The following is a 16,788-nucleotide window of genomic DNA, read 5'->3' on the forward strand; positions in this document are numbered from 1 at the left end:
AAGTCCTCACCAAGGCGTGCGTCATAATAAAATTGTGTCTTTGGCACCTTAAACCCAATAATTTTATTATATTATGTGAAAGCTTGAACCACCTTCATGCCACTGGGGGCACTACCGCCACTGTCATGGAGTTCCGATAGTGAACTGAATGGAATAAGTGTGAATGGATAGCATGAGTGTCTAAATGAGCCCTTAAAATGCCGTAGGATAGAAATATCCATGAGCATAATGATTAATTTAAAACCTTAAATGTACAAAAATTTCCAGGTAATGACATATAAATTTAGGAACACGCCAATAAATACAGCGTCGCAGAAAGGAAAAAGAAAAACGCAAGATAAGACAATTGTTTTCGTTTTGATTGTTTTTTCTAGATTGCAACAACACATCCGAAGAGGGCTGTCTTTACCCTTGGTGTAAGTTATACTTGTCTTTGCTGACTTTTTTAATAGACAAACTACTCATTTGCGGTACAAAAACCTGACAGACGCACCAGCACCCATCCATTCTCTAGAATGTTAGACTCAGTGCATCGCCCTATAACAATGGTCTTGGAGAGGCTGCTAAACAGATAAAACTTTTGATAGTCATATTGCTTTCTTAAACACATTTAGTTTATATTTAGGTGTCGGCATTTCTTAACTCACTGCGAACAAAAATTAGAAATAATCCAGCCTGGCAATTAACGAAAAGTGGTAGTCTAAATGTTCCTTCAAAGTCTCTGAGATCTCGCAATTGTGATGCACACATTTTTTTTTTAATTCTCCCGAAGGCTGTGCATCACAGGGTTATCATTTATAACCTTGTTGTAAGGTAGAAGAGGCGCTTATTTGGTCCGTAACTTCCCTACTGCTTTCATCGATTCTATAGTGAGATCCTTGTCTAATCAAATCGCGTCAACACCGTCATTATAGTTGTACATTTCTTAACTATGCGAGCGCACAAGCGATCAAACTACAATAGTGGTGCATATGCAGGGTATCTCAACTATCAAGCACCAAGACTTAAAAAATATGCAAATGCCACGTAGCTCGACAGAACCAAGGTAATGTTGTTTGCCGTCGCTTGGAGATACTGAGAATACTTTTTACATTCCGCCTGATTACAGAATTAGTTTTATTTAATTATTTATTTCCCAAATATTAGAATTAGATGAAAAGCGTCAATGAAAAATTTGTAGAGCAACACAAAAAAAATCACCACCCCTTCCACTCCGTGACGATGGTCGAACAGCGATGCTGTATTAGTTAGACCCAGTGTTACAAGTGTTACATGTGCATTATTTGCACGTGATACAATTGCGTAAACACAAGTAAACACAGATCTACAACAGTAACTTATATTGAAATGTTCGACACGAGAAGAGGGAGCGACTTCTGACGCTATTCGATGAGTTTCCACTTCTCTGGTCGAATACTGTGAGCCGCCGCCAGAGGCATCGGCTGCAGTCACGGACACCTCGCGCATTCGGCGGGAACGCGGGGAAACGTGGACGGCATCGGCAGCAGCTCTACGCGTTGCCTCGTTGGTGCTGCTACATATTTGCGGTTCTCACAGTGTGTGTTCTTTTTTTCGCGTGAAGTTTCTCTCTGTGTTTTCCGTGCATTTTTTTTTTTCGCGTGCAAGCTGTGCCTCCCGTTTTTTTTTTTTTTCTTTTTTTTTGCGCGCTTGTAATCTTCAGATAGCCTCATCGCGGCACTGCACGCCCATTCATTGGTCGCCTCCTCCCCCAGCTCGACTCTCCTCCTCTGCTGGTCACATGACCTGCCCTGCACCGGGGCGGCTATCATCCTCCTCTGGTCACGTGAACAGCGTGACACCGAACAGACAACAAAGTCTCGACCAAGAACAGCTCCTCTGTTAAAACTCCCAATACAGTTTCCTGTTGCTCAATACGTGCTAGATAAAAGTGTTTTTCCGACCGTGAAAGAAGGCCGCCAATACACGGGGCAGTCGCCCGGCAATTTTGCGTCCACACGCGCGGTTCTTTCGCTCTCGGAAAAACACGTTTATGTGGCACGTATTGAGCAACTGAAAGCTGTATGGGGAGTTTCTGATGTTGCCATATAATTTTCGCATTGACACTTTTCATCAAATTGTAATATTTGTTAAATTGAATATTTAATTAAGACTAATTATGCATTTCGACAGAATGCATAATGATGACGCTTTTCATCTAATTATAGCATTTGGGAAAATGATTAATTATTAAAACTTATTATGTAATCAGGCGGAATGCCAAACGATGGCAAACAAGATTACCGTGGTCTTGTCCAGCCACGTGTCATTTGCATATTTTTTATATCTTGGTGTATGAGAGTTGGGATGTTCTGTATAAAATAACCTGCCTAGCAACTGATTTCAATGTTGTTGCAGCACCGCTATGGGCGGCGGCACGACGACACAATTACCATTGCTCCCATTCCTCAGAAATAACAGTACTACCATTACTCTCATGCCTTTATAAGTATGGTATACCACCTCAGCAGTTGCAGTGGTGGTGTTGAACAGCTTCGCTCGACATAAACTTTCCCAGGGCCGGGATAATGAGTCATTTTTTTTAACTCTTAGGTGGCGCTTTGTATTCAGTGACGTTGGAACTAGTTTTTTGCAGCGTAAGCTGTTATGGGCTCATTCCAGTAGCCGTTTCGATTCTCGATGATACCACCACCGACGGTGTATGCCGCCGTAACCGCTATCGCCGGAAATGCGGAAAAAGTACCCTATTCCCGTCGGGATCGAACCCACGCCCGCTGTGTCGGAGCCAGATACTCTACCCCTCAGCCGCGTAAGCCAATCAAACCAATCAATCGTAAGCCACTCAGCCAATCAAGCAGCGGAAAAAGGTCACAGGCCTGCGCGGCACACGCTACACCGGCACAGCGTAACCTGGTGGAGCGGCTCAAGCGTAGCTCCAATGTCGGCGCCACGCACACCGGCATCTTCGCGACAAATTCTCTTCGCCTCGTTTTGACGAGAACGATCTGAACTGTTCGCCCGGCGTCGATTGCGAGCTGTGCACAATGCGTTTGCAGGCACGCTAACTAGATGGCGCCACCATACTGGCGGTAACTGGGAACCGCGTTTTTTTTTTTTTTTTTTTTTGCGTGCCTGGTCCGAATGGCATCTCGTCGTCTGCATCTTAACTAGATGGCGCCACCATACTGTTGGAGGCTCGGATCGTCTGCGTCTGCGTTTATAGGCTTTTTTTTTTTCCGTCGCCCGATAGCAAGCGCTTGCGTGGCTCAGTGGTAAAGTATCCGACTCCCGCGCAGCGGGCCTGGCTCGATCCCGGCGGCGACCGGGTATTTTTTTTTCGCATTTCCGGCGATAGCGGTTACGCGGCGGCATCATCGCCACCCGAAACTGCTATTGGAATGAGCCCATAACAGCTTACGCTTTAAAATGCCCTATAAGGCAAGCGCGTAGGGGCAGACGACCCAAGCCTCCGCCAGTGTAGTGACGCCATCTAGGTAAGGTGTCTGCAAACGCGGCGTGCGCAGGCGCAGACGACGAAATGCGCTTCAGACGAGGCGCGCAATCAACGCGATCCTGAGCTGCCGAGCCTCCACCAGTATGCTTGCACCATCTGGTTAAGGTGCCTGCAAAGGCAGCGTGCCCGACATGTAAGTTGCAGTTGTAAGGCTTGATCGGGCTCAGCAGACTGCTGTGCCGAGAGCACTACAAGACACATCTCGCCGTCGATGCCGGACGGATAGTTCAGATCGTTCTCGTCAAAACGAGGCAAAGAGACTTCCGCAAGACCCTGTTGTGCGTGGTGCCCAAATTGGAGCTACTCTTGAGCCGCTCGACCAGCTTACGCTATGGCTGTGCTGCGTGTGCCGCGCAGGCCTGTGACTTTTTTGTAATGCGTAAGCATTTCTGGCGGGTACCACAGCCCCATCTCACCAAAACAGCAACGCCGTGTACCTCCACGAGATGCGTAATTTGCAAAGTGACGGCGTTTAATCTTATAATTGTGGAACTGTAGATGATTGGTAGCTCTATAAGCGATAAGGAGCAATTCAAACAAAAATAAATTAGAAACAGAATACCCATAAAGATACATAGGGCTCCATAGAAAATACAAGTAGGAAGCTTATAGTAGGGGTTGGCCAACTGAAGTTTGGAGGTGGGCAAACTTAAGTTTTGGGGTGGGTCCACTTGAAACTTGGAGGTGAGCCAACTAAAATTGGGGGTGGGCCAACTTGAATGTTTCGATATTGGCCAACCTACATTTGGGAGTGGGTCAACTTGAAATTTGCGGTGGGCCAATTTGAATTTTGCGGGTGGGCAAACGTGAATTTTTCCACATGTGCAAACTTACATGTGAGAGTGGGTCATTTTGAAATTTGCGGTAGGCCAACTTGAAAGTTGCATGTTGGCCAACCTAAATTTAGTGGTGGGGCAACCTAAAGTTTGGGGGGGGGGGGGGGGGCAACTTACTTTTGGGGGTGTTCGAAAGTTGAAATGTGGGGGTTAGGAAAACTGAAATTTGGAGTTGGGCCAACTTGAAACTTGGACGTGGGACAACTTGACATTTTGCTGTGGCCCAATGTTCAATCGAACGCTGCGAGCGTCCTTTGAGTTAGGAACTCCTCGCACGCAAGCGAGCGCATTGAGACGTTTGGTGACCCGCGGCAGTGGCTCAGTCAGCTAGGGCGTTGCGCTGCTGAGCATGAGATCACGGGATCGAGTACCCAGCCGAGGCGGCGGCATTTCGATGCAGGCGAAATGCAAAAACGTCCGTCTGCTTGCATTGCAGTGCACGTTAAAGAACCTCAAATGGTCAAAATTATTCCGGAACCCTCCACTACGGCATGGCTCATAATCAGAACTGGTTTTGGCACGTAAAACTCCAGAAAGAAGAAGAGACGCGTGGTGCGTTTTCATTGGGCCTTATAGAGGAGGCGATGGCCTTACCGAGGCGCCGTTAGAACGCCGGCGAGAGCATTCGCGCACAAGGAACGCGCACATAACAAAGGCTTGTAAGAGCGACACCAAGGGTGACGTGGCGTCGCGGCCATGTAATCTCCCCTCACGCTATAGATCACGTGCTACTGCGGTAGCTGGTGTTCCTTTTTGGCCGGCTCTTTTCTGTAGAGGTGGTATCAGGCCTGGCGTTCCGGATCAATTGGTTCCGTCGCTTTGAAGGGGCGGATGCGGCGAGGAAATCTGACAATTTTCTACTAAAGCCCTAGCATTCCTTGCCACCGGAAAGGCCACGGGTAGACGTGCGTAAGCTAGGAAAAACAAGTAGGCACAAGTAAGCAAAAGCGAAGTCACAACCGAGCCAAACAATCCTTAAGGCTCATTCACACCGGCGACTTGAGGAGGTCGCGCGACTATTTGCGACTCACGAACAAAAAGCGACCGAAGGCGACTGATGTTCACACCGGCAAGCCCGGCTGAGCGCGACCTGCAAGTCGCAATCCCGGACATTCTCGTTCTTCAGCGAGAATTCTAGGGATCTACGCAGTTAGCGCGCACTTCGCTGGCACTGTGTAAATTCGTTTCGCGTTCCGGCAACAGCCATGGATTTTGATTCGAGCGATGGCTGGATTTTGATTCGAGCGAACAGGAAGACGTCGTCCCTGTGCTGATGTGCTCCGCCGGGGTGTCAGCTGTAGCAGCGCGGAAGCCTCCGAAGAAAACGCGACGCTCGTGGGTGCGCCCGTGCCTCCGCTCGCGTGAAGTGACCGGCCACGCAAGCCGCCTCCTGCCCGAACTTTGTGCGCATGACAACGAATATTGTCGAGAGCAAGTTGTTGTTTCTAGTTCGCATTGCGTGTTATTCGGTGCATAATATTAAAGCAACGCTGTTCACCCGATGTTCACCTTTGGGTGACGTGCTCATCCAACGAACGGCAGCTGGAAAAAGGGTTTGTGTTGTGCTTTCATTTCCTGCTGTTTCGCTTCCAGCGAATGCGACCGCGTACATTCGACACGTTGCTGCAACTGCTGCGTCCCAGAATCACAAGACAAGACACCAATTACCATACCGGCCTGTAGCCTGCATATCGTGACGCGGACATTGCATTTGGCGTGGACGACGACACACATCACTTTCGGCGCGGCGCTGATTGGTTGAGCAGCTTTGCGACCACGGTCGCGCGACTGAAAAATCGAGCAGTGAGCGACTGGCCCAAAATGGTCGCTTTTCGAGAAAAGGGACCATTTGCGACTGGTCGCTTTGCGACCAACTTGGTTTCGCGACCACTGTCAGTCGCCGGTGTGAATGAGCCTTTACGCTTTAGTAGACAATTCTCAGAATTTCTATCACTTTTTAGTATCGGCAGTGTTTGGTGCACTACTACGCTGACCTGTATTCTTCATTTTCTGTCTTGTTTTAAATACTGTTCAGTTTGTTTTAGCACTACATACCTGACCCTTCTCTTTTATCTGTTCCTCGACGCCCCGAACGTAGGCAAGCGTGGTGAACGTCCGATGACATCGTTTACATTACAATGCGACCAAGCTCCATTTTCATCTAGAGCCTCCCCTTGCCGTTGTGTTGTAGAGCAGGAATAGACCTGGAGAAGTTAGTCTGCTACATTGAGCGCAAATACCATGACGTAGAGGGCGTGGCCTACGTAGACACTGCGGAATACAGAGAACGCAAAGGGATGTCCGTAGTAGCAGTAAACGCGGAGGGAGAACCCCTCGCGAGCGGCACCGTGAGAACGGATAAGCCTGAAGTTCCGGAGGAAGCCGCCATAGCATTAGCGGTGGCCTCCACAAACGCGAGAATAATCATAAGCGACTCAAAAATTGCAGTTCATAATTTCGCGAAAGGACGTATCTCGCCAGAGGCGCTCAAAATTGTAAACAAAAGCAGCGACCGTCATCGCGGGAAGATCCAAATTATTTGGGCACCCGCGCACTCCTCTCTCCCCGGCAACGAGGCGGCTCACAACGTAGCTCGAGGACTTACTCGCCCAGCAAGTGGGCCGGCCCAGCCGGGAGCGAGAGGAGACCACATGGTCAGCTACAAAGAAATAACCAATTACTATTGGCTGGGAAGGGTCCGGTACCCACCAGCTCATCCTGCGCTAACCAGGAAACAGGCGGTGGCCTGGCGCCTCCTGCAAACAAACACGTATCCTAACCCGGTGGCCTGCAGCAGATTATATCCAGGGCAATACAATGATCATTGCAAATTAGGTAAAGGTAGGCCGGATCTGCCACATATTCTATGGGCATGCTCGAAGGCGGCTCCTTTCGAGGGCTGCAAAATTCAAAACCGCCAGCAGTGAAAGATCCTGCTGCTCAGCTCAGACCAGCAAGACCAGGTCTGGGCCCACCAGCTAGCCGAGGCAAGCCGCTGAGACCTAGGGAATCTCGGCCGTCTGCTAGGAGGAGGGTGGCTGCGTCCGCCCTCGTGATTTCTGGCACCAATAAAAGTTGAATCTCTCTCTCTCTCTCTCTCCATGAGTAGAGACCTAGTTCTTAAAATTGAACAGCGACTGGTTCGGTCAGCTGAGGAGTTTTAGCGGCAATTATTGATTGTTTGGAATGCATTTTACCTATTTAAGTGTGTGTCATATTTCCGGCAGATAACAGGTAAGGGCTGTCCTTTTCCAGGCACGCGCGGTGCTGATATTAATTATTTTTAAAGGCGCAGTTTTGTTAGTAAACATTCCTCCGATTTTTTGGGGAGTTAATTCCCATCTAACAATTTGGCTCCAGTCCTAGGGTTCATAGTGAATAGTGTGTTCAACACCTGCTAGTCTGGATTATTAGCAACAAGGGTATACAACACAAAGTTCAAGACTTGCAAGTGGATTTTAACAGGGTTGTTATAGGTTCTCTTATATCTATAATTTCAAAAATAAACATAAGCGGCCCAAAAACGAACCCTTGCGGTACACCTCATGCCACGCAGTGGTTGATTTCATTTGATTAATAGTTACAAATTGTGAGGTCATATACAAATAGCCCGCGATAACCCCCAACAATATTTTAAATAAATAAAATAGATCGAAGACATCCTGCAGCTGAGAAAATACAACGCGGTCGTCTTGGCAAGACCCTTCTTAGCAAAATCGCACACAAGAACTAAACCCTCACACAAGCTTACACTTAGCCCTGGACCTGCCGGTAACATCAGCGCTGAAGCGTGTAGAGAGTTGCGAAGGCATTCGCGAGGTAGCTTCTCTTCTACGTGGTGGAACACTTAACGTCAATTTGAGCAACGCAAGGGCTTTCACCGAACAGCAGCGCTAACCAAACATTTGGCGTGCTAAGCTCGCATCTGTCAACACCATTTATAGGCGCCTAAAGATGACGACTTTCACCAGAAGGAGCGTGCTAAGGCCTGAAATGGCAACTCGGTTCTAGCAACAACTCTACCGGCTTAGTTGTTGTCTCAGGGCCTAAAACAGCCTTCTGTTTTCATTTACATTCCTAAAGCTTTGTGCAAAACAACGGAACGTATTGTTTTACTTATTTATTTTTTGAATAATGTACGTGGGAAGGCACCCGCGAGAGGTTGTTGTTGTTGGTGTGGGTACAGATCCTTTTCACTGCGATCCCATGTGCTCCGCCATGTTTCATCACGTGTTGGCGGATCCATTCCTTGCCTCAGCTGCCCCCGTTGCCTACGTGTTTACAATGGGTGTGCATGGCGCTCATGCGGCTCAGAAACGCTATGTTTCGGCGGATATCGTAAACGGTCACTGGGTGGACGACACGAAGCTTTGACCGCGTTTTCGGAGTGCATTCCGTCTTGTCCAAACAGCGCAAGCAGCGTATGCGGTGCTTGTACTAGAAACGAGGCAACAAATGTGTTTCAAGCTGAAGAGACTTTCCGCTTATGAATTAAAGCAGGATGAGTCTGATTTACTCTTTTGTTCTTGATTTTCCACTCACTTAGACCAAGTGGCTGGTCATGTTTCTGACTCAGTACAGCTGCTAAATCTGGTCACTATTTGATTGATTTTGTGTCTAATCGCTCGCGGCATTGCTCAGTTGCGATAGAGTAGTTCTGCTGCGCACAAGGTTTGGAACCTAGATGTTCGGTACTTTTTAATAGCTTTTAGCAAGGACGTGTTATCGACAGTCACTCCCTTACCACCTGTGGACAGAAATGTCCGGCTTCGGATATTCATGTGCTGTCGCGTAGTCGCCATCACCAATGCTTTGGCGCATTGATTCAAGAGTACACCTATTCACCTATTCATATCGATATGTTGGCTATAGAGTGAGCGTAAGTTTTCATGCGAGCTAGGGTGTATGTGTGCAGATAACGCGCGAGAAACTTACTATGCCAGGAAGCCGCGCCACTCCCTTTGTGACTGTGTCATTAGCGCTACTCACTCTTTCCGACGTCCCTAGCTGTGTTGAGCTCTATTCTTTAGAGGTTATCAATACAACGCTGGCGCTATGAGTGATTTTTTTTTATCCGCGAGGAAAACCATGCATCGTGAACGGCAGGCGGCAACACAGGCCGTCCCTATGTAGCAGCGGTAGGGTGGCTTAGCCGTCGTTCGTGAACCCAAGCAGAGGTCCGGGGACTTGGTCACACGAATTCATTTTATGGCCTAACATGCCAGTCACAACTTTTCCAGCAAATTACTACACACGTCTTCCCTCTACCGCTCGCATTTAGCAGCATGATTCTAACGCAATGTGCATTAGGGAGCACACAGTTGCATTAACAACTGATCGCACAATAGCGGAGCAGAAGCAGTAACGGTTTCGTATTCGTGCGCTGTCGTTGTGGCAACGTGCGGCGCTTAATGCTTCGCGAAAATGGTCTATACGACAAAAAAAACAGAAAGCCACGTTATCTTTGGCTTATGTTTGCTGCGTAAGATTATCAGTAAAAGATTATCGACAAATAATGAGATTCTAGTTTCTCTTCACGGGAGAAGGAAGGTACTGAAGAACTCCCCAAGTTACGCACGTGCTCATCAAGCACGAAATGAATTATCAGTGCTGCAAGGCTTCATGTAATTGTCTGCCATAAACTCTGTAAGGGATTAATTGTAAAACGTGTTGAACAGACAGATTGTCTGTTTTACCGAGAGTTTTACCGTCCACGTTTCGATTAGGTCACCTGAGATGCCCCTTAATGCTATGTTACGGAGTACTCTTTATCCGGAAGTCTGGTGAGCGAAAAAGTACTCAGCCACATAATGCTCCAACTACCTATGCACGGAAAAAAATATACAATGCGAGGTTTCATGCCAGAAACAAGGTCCCTCAATTTGGCCTCCTGCTTTCTCTGATTAACCGTTGACATCTTAAACGCATATGGTTGTCAGTCGTGATATCCCCGCCCCATCATTACTATAATTAAAACTAGCTCTCGTATTCCATTGCAGCATGCTACTACTGTCCGCCTAATATCACGATGGCATACATAAGGGACTGAATATATCCTATTTCGACACTGCAACGAACTCGTGCGTTCATACAGTTGGAAGCAGCGACAGTTGCAACAGCTTTCCCACATTGGGTACCTGCGAGATGTTCTGTTCCTTTGAGCCCATAGAGGAATCTGATTACACGGTGAGTAAATATTCCGTTTACATTGTCCTAGCTTTTGTAGGAAAACAGACGCTGCTAAATTTAAGACCCTGTTCCTTGAAATTTATTCCTCCAACATTCTTCACGAATCTTTCCAGTCTTGCGTTTGTATCTATCCCAAAACTACTATACCATAAGCAAACAGAATTTATAGTGTTATAGAACGTGCCGAACAGCCAAAAATAAGCCCACATTAGTCTGAATTTATATGTGCTTCTACAACGTTTGTTTTACTAACAAGTGGATTTCACTAATCTTGATTGTTTTCAACATACCCTATCATATTGACAAAAATATAAAATATTTAGAGTAATGGGCAACTCTATCGTTCCGAACACAGGACTCGTGAACAAGCAAGAAATCACTGCTAATGCAGTCCTAAGTCACCAGAGCATTGGTCATTCTTTTATGTCAGCTCACTCAGCCAAAGACTGTGGAAGTACCTTATTGAACGGTAGCCCGCTTAATGAGACGTAGACGAACGAAAAGACATGGGATTTTATGTTTTTTTAAAGATGATTGGTCTTTCTTGGGCTACCTAAACGCGAAAAACTTTGCCTGTCTGTCTGTCACTCGATTCAACGGCCCGGGCAAAACCTATACAACCGCTCGGCCAAACCAACCAAGCTATGGTGGCACGTTGTCATACTCCTCAACATAATAACGCGGAAAGGAAACCTCAGGCCTATTTAAGGCAAAATATATCTACATGTAACCGTGATCCGCAGCGTTCATTTAATTAGGAATACACATTGGACTGGCTTTCACGGTAGTAAATGAAAAATCTACGCGCGATAAGTAGTGTGGAAGAGACGCTACGCGTCAAAAACAAGCCGACTAAACCCGTGGCTCTATATATAGCTTTAAGCCAACAGTATGAAAAGGTACCAACAGATGGCCCGAGAGCGGGGCGAACGCTGGAAATTTGAATTGAATTCTGCAAAACCTCCATTGAATCCATCATGGGAAGAGTGAGAGGGGAGGGGAAGAGCGTGAGGGGAGGGAGGGGGAAGAAGAGAGGGTGTTACGTATCGGGGGGGGGGGGGGACTACTATCGTAGTTCGACGTCATTTGCAGCGAAGCAAGCATATATGCCGCCAATTTGTTAATAAAATGTTGACAGTCTCTTAAGCGTACGCTACCGATAATGAAAGCGAAAGCCTGTGGGCTCACGAAACATTCATTAAATTACTTTGACATTCTCATTCCAATGCGTTGTTACTTCTTATCAATTGTTTTCGCTTTTCTTGTTCTCTTCTTGTTCTCGTGCCTAGACATCGGCACGGGTTCAGAGCTGTTAATGGCAGGTTAGAACGGTCTTGCCTTTCTCTGTATTTTTCGTTCGTCTACTTTCTTGCAGGACAGGCAGAATGAGAGTGACATGGAAAGGCATATTAGACAAACACACAGCGCTACCTTTGAACAGATTTATTTCTAGTTCTCGCAGGCGTACTAGTCAAAACGTCATAATACAGGTGCACATTGCTTGGAAAATATGGACAATACCGGGAAAACCACTGGCAGACACTTTTGGGGCCGCACTGACTATTTAGAAGGGTGTCCGTTCAGCGCGAACAGAGGTAATCGAGATCTTTATTGATGAAAGAATTGATGGCATTCGTAACAAAATGTGGCTATGCTCGTAGCTTCGATGTTAATTTCGAACTTGATTCTACTCATGATAACAGTCCCTTTAATATGTCTGAGAAGCGATTTGAGACGTCACTAGAATTTTTGTGCCATAACCCCGGACGGTCGTCGGACTTTTCGACCCATGAGGCACTCAGGCTTTCGCCTCACTATTTACTTTAATTATTATTATTGTAAAGGGCTTTATTAGAGTTCGGAGCAGCGCAGCGGCGACAGTCAAAACGAGACACGGTTTTCAAGCGCGACTGCCGTTGCCGAGCAAAAGCGCTGGACACACTAGCATCTGGTCCCGCTAGCGCTGGACCCACTACCCTCTCTCTTCGCTACAATTACTCTGGGAGTGTTAAGGGAGCCTTCCGGCGACCTAACGGCTCGTCAGGATGACAGGATCGTAGTATGACTTGGGGCGGTCGACATGGACAATGTCTTGTCCACGACGGCGCTGGTCCGAAGACGGTTCAACCGGTTCGATGACATAATTCACGGGAGATGCGCGCTCAGCGACGCGGTAAGGGCCTTCATATTTCAGGGAGTAGTTTCGATGAGAGGCCAGGGGCGGTGAACGGGACAGAGAGCCGCACAAGCTCGCCAGGAAGCAAGGTGACCGCGGAAGTGGAGTCGCCACGAGTGCTCTTCTTGCGCTCATTGTGTGTCGCACATTTAGCTAAATATGATTTCGTTTGAACGATATAACAGATCATAGAACAAGAAACAATTGAGGCAAAGATCACCGAAGATGGTTGTCAATGTGTCAGCGATAGATTTCTTGTGTGACCTGCTGCATATCACCATGCTATCCATGAATCACAACGCCTTATAGACACATCATACGACAAGGAGTGGCAATCTCGCCGACAATCACAATCACAGGGTACATTAGTCGAAACTCCGTAGGAACTTCCACTATCCCTATAGTATCCTGACTGCGGTTTACTTGCAATGACTATCCATCAAGCAGGAACCCTCGGGGCATAGATGTCTGTCACCTCGATACATCTATTACGGGCCATCGACCAAGACAGACCACATAGCAGTGTCACTTATCTTACGGAGAAGTAGTTAGGTCACATACTCCTTGCGCATACCCGGTGACACAAGTTCTCTGCTACAGCAGACAGGAGCCAGCAGCAAGTTGTCTATTCGTACACGTGCACATTGGCCCATTTTGTGAGCTCGGCAGCGTAGCAGCCAGCCCTTATCTAAAAGCCAAAGCCTACCCTCCTGCCATAAAAAGCAAGAAACATACAAAACGCGTAGTAGGGGTAGAAGCTAAGGAAGTTATGGCTTCAAAACGTTATCGCAGAAGATTTGCTGAAACTAATTGATATTTTTGTTTTCTTACAGGAAAATTACCACTAAAGCGATGTCTGCGTTTATACCACAGGGACATTTACAGAATAAGGCTTCGGTTAAGGGATGGCCATTGTAATATGAAAAAAAATATCCGAATAAAAATTTAGCAGTTGAAATATTTCCGTTTCGCTCTCGTTTAAAAAAATGTTTCTCTAATAAAATTGTGCCTCTACGTGGTTTCAAGACTGATAATATTTACACCACAATATGTGGTCGCAGCAAATTGCATGGTGATGTACCATACGCGGCAGTATTCATTTCGGTGATAGCGCAGAACCGTACTTGACCCCAGGCCAGAGCTTCTGATGAGATGGCTCTGAGTTTGCCTATTTTAAGCAGGTTCACTGAGCCTTTTTTTTTTCTCCAAATCACGCTTTATTCGGTAATTCGGCAGGAGGTTATTAAAAGTCATTACATCAGCTGTTTTAGTTTTCTCATGACCTTGTAGATCTTCTAAATAATGGGCAGTAAAAATTTGGCGGTACCCATCTCGCGATAATGGTCGACTGTAATGCATTCATTTATATATTTATTTACCCTAAAGGCCAAAGGCATTTCCGAGATGAGTGTGAAAAAATACAAACAAGAACGACAGCAAGATACAGTGAGTAATAATAACGAATTCAAACAAGCCTGTACCTAAATAAAGGTGGTTAGTTCTTCGCGAAAACGTTGATTACCAATGATTGATACAATGACCGCAGAACGGGGGTTCCACTCGACGGCTGTGCGCGGAAGGAAAAATTTGGGAAATGTTTTTGTTTCACAAAATGGAATACTCACCTTATGGCGATGATCAATGCGATGGGACATAAATACACGGACGTCGGGAAGAACGGTATGGTAGTATATGTTATGAAATGAATTCATGCGGCCAATTTGTCGATGAGACGGAACTGAAAGGCTGACTTTGATGGCTGTTATGCTAGCAGTGCGATTGTAGTTAGAGAAAATGAAACGAGTCGAGTTAGTTTGAATAAGTTCCAGGGCAGCCACTAATTTTACATGCATAGCATACCACACAGAATCGGCGTATTCAAGCTTTGGATGTATTAAGGTTTTTTTTTAAGTATTAGTTTAGCATAGGAAAGAACGGTGGAAATGCGGCGACGTAAGAATTCCAGCATACAGTTAGCACTGTTAAAAATCCATTCTGTGTGAAATGCCCGATTTAAATTACATGATATATGAACACCTAGGTATTTATAAGTGACTGATTCTAATGGAACACTGTTAAAAAGATAAATAGGAGGACAGTTAGTGTTTCGAGCGACGAGCATAATCTTGCATTTTTTTTTATATTAAGCACCATTCGCCAGATTTTACACCAATTGAATACAGCAACTATGTTTAGATTGGAGGGTGTTAATATTCCAATCGAATTAATTTCACGAAAGATTACGCAATCTTAAGCGAAAAGAAAAATGTCATAGAAAACAACGGAAGACCGATTAGTAATGTAAATTAAGAATAGAAGGGGTCCAAATGCGGACCCCTGTGGAAAGTCAGAATGTACGTTAGTAAAGGATGAGTTATGACCGTTAGCACTAAGAAATTGTAATCGGTTAAGAAGGAAGAATTCAATCCACTTAAAAAGAAAACTTAGCTTGGGAAGTAGTAGCTGCTGACACACTTTGTCGAATGCCTTCGAGACGTCTAGGAATATGCAGTTAGCGCTGGATGATTGATCAAGAATATTTTGAACTTCATGAGTAAATGACAAGAGCTGACTTTCACATGATTATGTTTTACGAAAACCATGTTATGATAGCTTTGTAAGCAGACGAAATTCGCCGTATGATGCGTGGGCATCATTACCATGATGAAGCAACGGTTTCCCTCACGTTGGTATTCTTCGAATTCTCATTGTGTTTCACAGCGCAGCGGCCAATCACAGACTTCACATTTGGCAGGCAGGATTTATGTTTTTTTTTATTCATTACAAAACTGATTTTGAATGTGCTGAAACATTCCGTGTCCTGCGGCATCACCAAGTGTACGCGATTGCTGAACTTTCACAAGCATAGCAGCAAATTATTCGAACCAATGGGAATAAATTTTCAGCTCAGATTTGTAACACAGCAGCGAATACGAGAGATAGACGTCGTAGAACAACGTAGGTATGTGAGCTCGTTCATGCATATCTGAAGAAATTGCACCGCAAATCGGATTTCAGACCAAATGATACTCTATGATGGCTTCAGGTAGATCAAGAGCCGAAGCACTAGTATTTGACCTGCCGTCGCCCTATTACCGTCGCCCTGTTAAAAATATGCGGTGAAGAATTTAGTTCGTCTATCAGGAACGTGCAGAACCAGAAAATTGAGGAATGATGAAGACTCAGTCTTTTTGTGTTCGGAAAATTATGTTATTCGAGTTCTTTTGGTTCATGCTGAATTCTCAATCTTACACTCTGACAGTAAACGCAGAATTCACACTGTCATCACGCGCCATGTAAATATATGAGTAAGATACCAGCATGGGATTAGAAAAAGTTATAGTGGATCTGATCAGTTAATTGAAATCGTTCATGTTCTAGCAGTAGATAATAATAATGCTGACCAAACTGATACAATATTTAGATTTTCGCGAAGTATTTCAAATGTTTCCCACAAGAACTTACTTTTTTAAATAAATGAAGTCCTAAAACATAATTGATAACCTGGTTGTCAGCCTGACTAAGTCACCAGCAGGAATATGCGTACAGAAACCCCTCTTGAAAACGACTTTCTCGCTAGCCTCCCGAGAAACGACCTGGGAATCCCTAATATGCTCCCCCGGAGAAAAACTACAAGAAGCGATCATTGCCTGGACGGAAGAGGTCGTCGCAGACAAGCGACCATCTACAAAGCCCTGAAATTTCTTTTGAATGAAGTTGTTCCCTCCTCCTCCTGGCGTTCCACAGGGATCCGTGATTGGGCCGCTTTTATTTCTGATGTGGCAAACTTTTCTTCTTCTGGCGCATCGCCGGTTCAGACATGAGTGAGTAGTGGGGGACGGCTGAGCGAAGTATAAAAGAGAAAAGAGGGGGCGAAACGATGGAGTAGATCAAGTGAAGGCACGTACAAATAAAGCCCCAGTGTTCTTAACTGTACTTGGTGGTTCCACAGTTACTGGTGACCCGGACTAGGCACGCGACCTTCAGTGGATCAACGTGAGACTCCAGACGACCTCAGCCCCACTCCTTCTACATCTGCAACCAGTCAGGTACCTTCTACGGGTGTTATATGAGCTACATCCACCATTACACTA

At 45.9% G+C, this 16,788-nt stretch overlaps 1 protein-coding gene and 1 long non-coding RNA gene across 3 annotated transcripts in view; both read left to right on the forward strand.

Moving 5' to 3' along the window:
* Window positions 1-16,788, forward strand: part of LOC119464125 (rab-like protein 2A) — a 411,477-nt gene that overhangs the window by 59,410 nt on the left and 335,279 nt on the right. The gene's annotated exons all lie outside the window — the stretch shown is intronic.
* LOC125940316 (uncharacterized) lies at window positions 375-13,608 on the forward strand. Its single transcript, XR_007463525.1, has 3 exons — window positions 375-416; window positions 10,329-10,515; window positions 13,528-13,608. It is a non-coding gene; the product is annotated as an uncharacterized LOC125940316 (long non-coding RNA).

Source organism: Dermacentor silvarum, chromosome 9 (genome assembly GCF_013339745.2).
Source record: "Dermacentor silvarum isolate Dsil-2018 chromosome 9, BIME_Dsil_1.4, whole genome shotgun sequence".
Lineage (NCBI taxonomy): Eukaryota > Metazoa > Arthropoda > Arachnida > Ixodida > Ixodidae > Dermacentor > Dermacentor silvarum.